This window comes from Pan troglodytes, chromosome 4 (genome assembly GCF_028858775.2).
Source record: "Pan troglodytes isolate AG18354 chromosome 4, NHGRI_mPanTro3-v2.0_pri, whole genome shotgun sequence".
Lineage (NCBI taxonomy): Eukaryota > Metazoa > Chordata > Mammalia > Primates > Hominidae > Pan > Pan troglodytes.
Window position 1 is genome coordinate 11087797 of NC_072402.2, and position 7815 is coordinate 11095611.

At 39.4% G+C, this 7815-nt stretch overlaps 1 long non-coding RNA gene across 1 annotated transcript; it reads right to left on the reverse strand.

The window, feature by feature from the left end:
* Nucleotides 1-2528: 2528 nt before the first annotated feature.
* LOC104006350 (uncharacterized) lies at nucleotides 2529-7810 on the reverse strand. The gene is made up of 2 exons (XR_680037.3): nucleotides 7672-7810; nucleotides 2529-7357 (listed from the first exon to the last, which is right to left on the reverse strand). It is a non-coding gene; the product is annotated as an uncharacterized LOC104006350 (long non-coding RNA).
* Nucleotides 7811-7815: the final 5 nt, after the last annotated feature.

Sequence of the window (7815 nt, forward strand, 5' to 3'; positions counted from 1 at the left end):
TGTATATTAATTTATTAAATCTAGTTGTCACTTTATTTTGGACCTGCTGTGATCTCGACAGGAAACGTGCCACAGAGCAGTAGTGCGCAGGCAAGACTTTTCAGTGACGCCTTGTGGAACGCAGTTCATGATGTCCTAGCAGCTCTTACTAAGGGAACTGTACATTCTTTCTTTCTTGGCTATTCAGACCTTACCAAGAACGTTAAAGGAAACAAGTAGAAATCAGCAGTGGAGTGTCTGTGGTAAGAAAACATGAACTTTATGCTTCACTGTTAGTTGTTTGTGGAAGTTATTTTGTATAACACCAAAGCTGTTGTACATTTTCTACTGCCTGATTTTTTTTCATGTGTCTGTGTTTGTAATATTGTATAGTATCTTGTGCTAGGTGAGGAAATTATTTTTAATTTTGATAATTTAATATTCCTAGTGTGATCAGCATTGGGAGTTGGGTTTCAGTGCTTGTTAGGGGCATGTCTATACTTAGAGAAAAAAAGTCCAAATGAAGATTTTCATTAGTCAGCCCCCCCCCCCCCCGCCCCCACCCCACACCCACATCCTCTCTTTTCCACACACAACTATCTCTTTATTTTTTGTAGCAGTGGCCGAAAGTCCTGCAAGGTCATAAATCTTTCAGAGTGACATCACCAACTGTACTGCATCTTACTGGATTTAGGACTTCTGAGATGCTTGTGAAGTATAGATGTGGTTGTGGTCTTAGATTGACAGCATTAGAGAAGACTGGTTAGAACATCTGGTCTCGCTGGTTAGTGCCTCGTTGGCTGAGGACTAGGTGTGCATTTCTCCTAGCTTTTCATCAGGAAATCCCAAAGTTTCCAAAGCTTTTTGTTTACAGAATAAAACTTCAAATAAAACCAATTCATTATTTGTCCAGAAGGAAGCTTGGCTGAGCTGGCCTTTTAACATAGGAATGTATTTCATTGGAAACATTCTGAAAAATCTCAGAGAACTGAACCCTTACAAACTTTGTTTTCCCTCATAACCAAAGCTTCAGGTTAGAAGTTTAGAAAAATAGAATGGTTGGGTACATGATCTAAATGTTTAATGCTAAAGGTATATTGTAAGGGTAGTGTTTGTTTTTGAACGATAATTTAGAAGTTCTCATAGAAAGTGTATAACATAGGTCTTCAGAAACTATAAAAGAATTTTCATATAGTATTAAAATCCATAGACTAAAATCTGAGAATTTTTTAACATATGCAAGTCAGCCAAACATAAGCTACCAAAATAAAGAGCAATGTGTTCTGGCTGTTTTATACTTCAACAATTTTTTCCTTAAGTGGTAAGCAATTACTTTAAAACATATTTTTAAAAACATCAGTATCGGGAGCTGCGGTGGCTCCGGCCGGTTGTCCTGGCACACAAGGAGGTGAGGCTATGCGTTCGAGGCCAACCTAGGCAAAATTGGAAAAAAAAAAAATCAGTATCAGAAATAATGCTTGACATAGGATTCAGTGTTATACTCTTTGGCACTTTAGAGCAGCCTTTTCTCTCATTTGAAATAAGGTCTTTGTTAGCCCTACCTTTACTCAGAAATTTAGTGCTACTATAAAAAATTAGGATTTTAAAATATAATGCTGCCTGTCATAGTGTATTTCTAAATTGCTCTCTTTGGGAGAAAAACATTATTATTGAATTGAGCATATAACTTTATATATATATATATATATATATATATATATATATAATTTTTTTTTTTTTTTTTGCCCCCGAGACAGAGTCTTACTCTGTTGCCCAGGCTGGAGTGCAGTGGCACGATCCTGGTTCACTGCACCCTCTGCCTCCCAGGTTCAAGCGATTCTCCTGCCTCAGCCTCCCAAGTAGCTGGTACTACAGGTGCGTGCCACCACACCTGGCTTATTTAAGTTATTTTAGTAGAGATAGGGTTTCACCATGTTGGCCAGGCTGGTCTCGGAACTCCTGACTGCAGGTGATCCGTCCTCCTTGGGCTCCCAAAGTGCTGGGATTATAGGTGTGAGCCACCACGCCTGGCCAACTTGATTATATTAATTTTGGGGGGTTTTTTTTGTTTTGTTTTGTTTTTTAATTTTTCAAAGAATTTGTGGATCTTGGTATAAAGTCATTGGAACATATCTGTTTTAACAGCAAGAGATCCTAGGCAGATACTTCAAAAGGTTAAAAATTCTTAATCCTACAGAATTTTAAATGAATCTTATCAATGTTTTGTAAACAAACAATATGAATGGCCAAAAAATTGCCCTCCATTTTACTGGCAGGTAATTTATATTGTCTTACTTAAGAATTCTCCCCTAGTTTTTCAATTGTACTTTATCGTGTTGTTTTCAATGAGATAAGTATTTTCATAGGGAAAGCATTTTCCAGCATAATATTTGCTTGGGTAGCATCCGGGTTTTAGTATTTAACCAAGAGCCTTTTAAATATTGAAAACCCATAGTTCAGAAAATGTTAGTATTGCTGCCCTTCTTCACATAAATTTTTTTTTAAATTATACTATAATTTTGCTTAATTTTATATTGGGTTAAAACAACCTTCAAGAAGGTTAACTAGGAAAGAAGACCTTTTTGTTTTATTTTTACTATTTATATATAGAAGACAAATCAGCATTTGGTGTTAGTTTTACATGACCAGTTATCAAACGGTCATAGTATGAAGTGTGCAGTTGTTCATTATTAGTAAATTATGTTTGATTTTTAAACTATGTAGTACTAATAGTTGAGATGAAAACTGAAGAAAAATGCCAATGTGACGTTTGTGTATAGCTGGCCTTAAAAAACTTCCCATGTTTTTAGGTGACTTTTTCCCCCCTCTTAGTACTCTGGAGAAACAATGAAGATGGGCCATCTCAATTCCAGATGTAAACAAAAAGTAATTTTTATTTCAGCATTTAATGTAACTGCTATTATTGTGGATTCTTGTCTTGTGTATTTTCTTTCCCTTATTCAAGTAATATAGAATAACTTTCCTTAAAATGATTTGATCCAAGATACGTCATTTCTGTATTGGCAAAATGCCACTATTAAAGTGTAATTCTTGAATTTAGGTTGAATTGATGACTTTTTAAAACAAAACAGAAACACTGGACATTTCTACATTGTATTGCGTTTGCGAATGTGCGTGAACACACGCACACGTGCAGGAGAATGTAGTGCCATAAGAACACTGGCGCTTTTTAAAACTTTCCAAGCTAGCTACTTATTTTCATTTTCAGGGTTTAGTACTCTAAGCTCTCTACTTACTGTGAGAAGTTTTCTACATTGTAAAATTAAAAGATTATATTTAAAATACTTCTTTAGGATGTTATTCAACCATCAAAAAAAAAAAACCAACTAAAATGTCTTACCACTAAAGTATTATTAAAAGCCTCATTTGTGGAGATTCGCTGACTTCCTTGGTTAAGCTGTCTTGTATTTACTTAATTTGTCCCCTCAACCAGGTGTTTTCTTTTCAGCCTGTTACTGTCCTGTGCCATTTTTAAAAATAGCCATCATGAGTAAGGGCTTCTTTAAAATAATCCCTGACAATATCTTTGGCATTAATACGACATAAAGACAAGACAGTATATGTATGTTTTCATTCCTGTTTTGTACGAGTGCCTCATTTTGTAGTCATGAAAGTAACATAGTACCTTAAATAAAAATGTAATGACTAATCTAAGGTCTAGGAATAACTATTGTAGAAGCTAAGTAGAACACTTAGTTTGGGGTGTCAATTTTCTATCAACGCAAACACCTTAGGGTACCCAGACCAATTTTATGTATATATATTCTGAAATGCTCCCTTTTTAATGTGGTCATTTGTTGCCTTCTAAGTTGAGAGGACAAAACTGAATAAAGTGAATGTTAGTTGTAGTCTAGTTTTTTTGTTTGTTTTTGTGTTATTGCAAGATTGCAGAAATATGCATTATTAGCCAGCATAGATAATCCAGATGTTATAATAGGAAGGAAAAACAACTCCAGTTAAATGTGACTGTGGCGACTCCCTTTTATGTATACATTTAAATGCAAAGTTACAGAGGACACATCCCTCCCCTTCTGTCTCCCTAACTTGAACTGTAGACCGTCCTCACTGGGAAGAGTAAGGCCCCACATTTTGTGCAATAGCAAGCTACTGCCCACTTCTGCATGTCTGCTACGAGATCAGAAAGTCAGTTTCACTAAGGTTGTCTTTTAGCTGAATACTTGGAGTAAAACCAATCAAATCCATTGTACATACCTGACCATATGTCCCAGATAAAAAGGAAAGACTTGCATGATGTTTTTTTCCTTCTGAGTGCCCTGAGGAGATCCTTTGCTTCAGACTATTTCTAATTTTTCTTTGTTTATAGGTTCAGAATTTTTTCCATGATTGTTTTCCCCCAAACAAGTGCATTTTTATTTACTTTAAATGCAGGGGTGATAGAGGAAATGCTATTTGAACCATAGACATCTTTAATCTGTGAAGCTGAAATTTTTCAGCAAAGGAAATTGCATGGTCAAGTTCAGAAACTGGCCATTAATTTCCCCCTTCCGCTCCACAGTTCATAGCTACTCTTGTTGCAAACATGTAGTGATAAGGAGAACTAACGTATCAAGGGGCTGAGAGGGTAACGTTCCCCTCCTCCTCCATGTTTTTATTTTGGTGTCTGTTTTGTTTCTAGCACTGTATTTAGTACTGTAGTTGAATGAGGTATGATGTCTCCCTTCAAGGAACTCAGAATGGAACAGAAGCATGAGCAAAAGATTGTATTACAGAGGTATGAATAAAATGCCATGGGGAACACAGAGAAAGGTTCACCCGGGAGAGATGGCCTAGCCACTTCCTTAGTGACTGTTTGGTATATGTAGGTCCCCCTGCCATTACTCTTTCAGCCTTCTGCAATCTAGTTCTACTTAGTCACACACTTCTCTAAGACCACTCATACGTAAACACTACGTAGAGGCCCCTTTTTGCCTCATTTTACATTGTTTAGTTATCATTTTGAAACTTTTCTTCACATATGTAACAGTGCCGGAGTTTTTCTGCTTCTCTGTGTTTGTTCAGTAACTCTTCTTTAGGATACACCTAAAGATGAGAAGCTTCATACCCAGTACTCCTCTTCATTCACTCATATGTTTTTGGGATCAGTCCCTTCTGCTGGCTGTGCATTGGTCTAATGGAACAGAATAGAGTCCAGAAATAACCCAACATGTATGTGGACAACATTTTTGACAGAGGTGCAAAGGTCTTGAAAAAATGATGCTGGAATAATTGGGCATCAGATGCAAAATTAAAAACAAATTGATCCATATCTTAACACTGGCAAAGATTAAAGTCCAAATGGATTATAGTTCCCCAAAACTGTATAATTTCTAGAAGACAACAAGGAAAACGTGTTCAGCCTTGGGTTAGGAAAAGATTTCTTAAATCCAACACCAAAAGCACAATCCATGAAGGAAAAATCGATAAATTGTAGTTTATCAAAATTGAGAACTTCTCTTTGAAAGGTACCATAAGGAGAACAAAAAGACAAGCTGTAGAGTGGCAGAAAAATATTTGCAAAACATTTCTGATAAATGAGTTGCATCTAGATTACATAAAGAAGTCTCAAAACTGAACAAGTAAACCCATTGTTTACTTAATCGCTGTTTCTCCTGAGCTTGCTGCCTCTGCCCCTGCTCTCTCTTCTTTTTTCCATTTGTTTTCAACATTGAATCCAGAATGTTCTTCATGAGATCCAAGTCAGATCACGCCAACCCTCAGAACTCTCCAATAGACGACCATGGCACTCAAAAGTCCACAATAGCCTTCAATGCTGGGCAAAACATGAAGCACCCCTTTTCTCCCTTCTCTGACCCCATCACCTCTGTGTTCACCCTGCTCCTGCCGTCCTCCCTGCCTCCAAAACAGGTCAGGCCTTCGTGCCTTTGCACTTACTATTTGCAATACCCAAATGTTCTTCAGGCTCTTTAGCCTCTTCATTTCTTTCCTGAAGTGTCATTCTCACTGAGGCTTATCTAAAGCGGCAGCTACTGGGGCATTCCTGTCTCATCTCCCTGCTGTATTTTGTACTCCCGGCTCTCTTTTGTACTTTTAAACATACTATATGGTTTACCTTTGTTGTTTATATTTGCATGTTGTTTCCCACTTGAATGTAAGCTCCAAAGATTTTATTTTTTTAAACTGAATTATTACTGTATTCCCAGAACAATTCCCTGGCAAATATTTGGTACTCAATAGTAATGCTAAGTTAGTAAATAAATGATGAATTTAGAATCAAAATAATGTGTCTGGCCAAAATAAAACCTGAAATCCCTGTCCTATTTCCCAGAGGTAACTGCTGTTAATAGTTTAGTTATGTGCTTCCAGACATACCTTCACAGAATCATTTATCACAATAAAGGTGTCATACTATGCAGATTGTTCGACAAGATGCTTTTTTTCACTTTACACGGGCATCTTTTCATACCATTGTGTGGCCAGGCCATGATTTGTTTTCCAAAAGACATTTACCCAATTTATATGGTGAAGATTTTTGTCCATATTACTTTTTATAGTATTTCTGTAGGGTAAGTTCCCAGAAGTAATATTGCACAATCATCGAAAAATTTTAGTGTTACGTTACTGCCCCATAAAGGTACTAATTAACATCCCTCTCAACAACATAGAAGATTCCTTTTTTTTTTTTCTTTTTTTGGGTGGAGGGGGGCGGGGACAGAGTCTTACTCTGTCGCCCAGGCTGGAGTGCAGTGGTGCCATTTCTGCTCACGGCAACCTCCACCTCCCGGGCTCAAGCTATTCTCCTGCCTCAGCCTCCCAAGTAGCTGGGAATACAGGCACGCGCCACTACGCCCAGCCAATTTTTGTAGAGAAGGGGGTTTCACCATGTTAGCCAGGCTAGTCTCGAAATCCTGACCTTGTGATCAGTGCTGGGGTTACAGGCGTGACCCACCGCGCCCGGACGGATTTCTTGTTTTCATACTGTCATCAACTTTAAATACAAGTATTTTCAGTTTTTGCCAATGCTGTTAATTTAGAAATGTGTATGTATATATTGTCTGGTGGGTGTTTGGATGGAAACGATCAAAATCGGGCAACTTCCCCAGTTTCCTTGAAGGGAGGGCTTGCCATCGGCCCCTCTGGGAAGTAGCTCTCCGTAGTTCTCCATCTTCCTGTTTTGAGGAACGCAGGAGGAGGTGGATCTGGAGTCTCATCCATTCGGTGGCTATTAACGGCAACTGCAGCAGCCAGCCAGGTCACCCCCTAAAGCAAAGTTAACCCCTTGCATGGTGCCTTGGTCAGCACCCACCAAATTCGAGGTTTCTCCTATCCTTCGACTCGAGGCCCTTTTGACAGATGTGATTTATTTCCTCCTAGAGCCAGTCACATTGGCTCAAGCAACCTATCGTAAGAAAACAAATACAATAGTGTTTTAGCTGGAAACTGCCCACTGTCTAAGCGGCTTTTTAAATTAAGAACTCAGGTTCACTACGGGATGGCTTAGGCCAGGGAACAGCATGTGCGAAGTTCGAAGCCCGAGACGTTTGGAGGAGCGGCCCCAGGCGCAGGCGGGTCCCGCAGCGGGGCCCGTGCCGCCCAGGCCATCAGCTCCTTCACTTAACCCGCTTCCCTCCTAGCAGGCCCGAGTCCCCTAGCCTCAGCCTCACGCAGCCAGAGCAAGGGGAAGAGGGAGTCCTTCGTGAGTTCGCCGCTCACATTCGGCGGTGGGAAACCGATCCGAAGATGCTTTTGTAGGCGAAACGCTCAGCTCGCGCGGCTCTGAACCACCGGGGAGCAGCGGCTGCTGCTAGTCGGACTGCGCCAGCACCTCCGTGTCCAGCCCGGGAGCAGCCCCGCCTC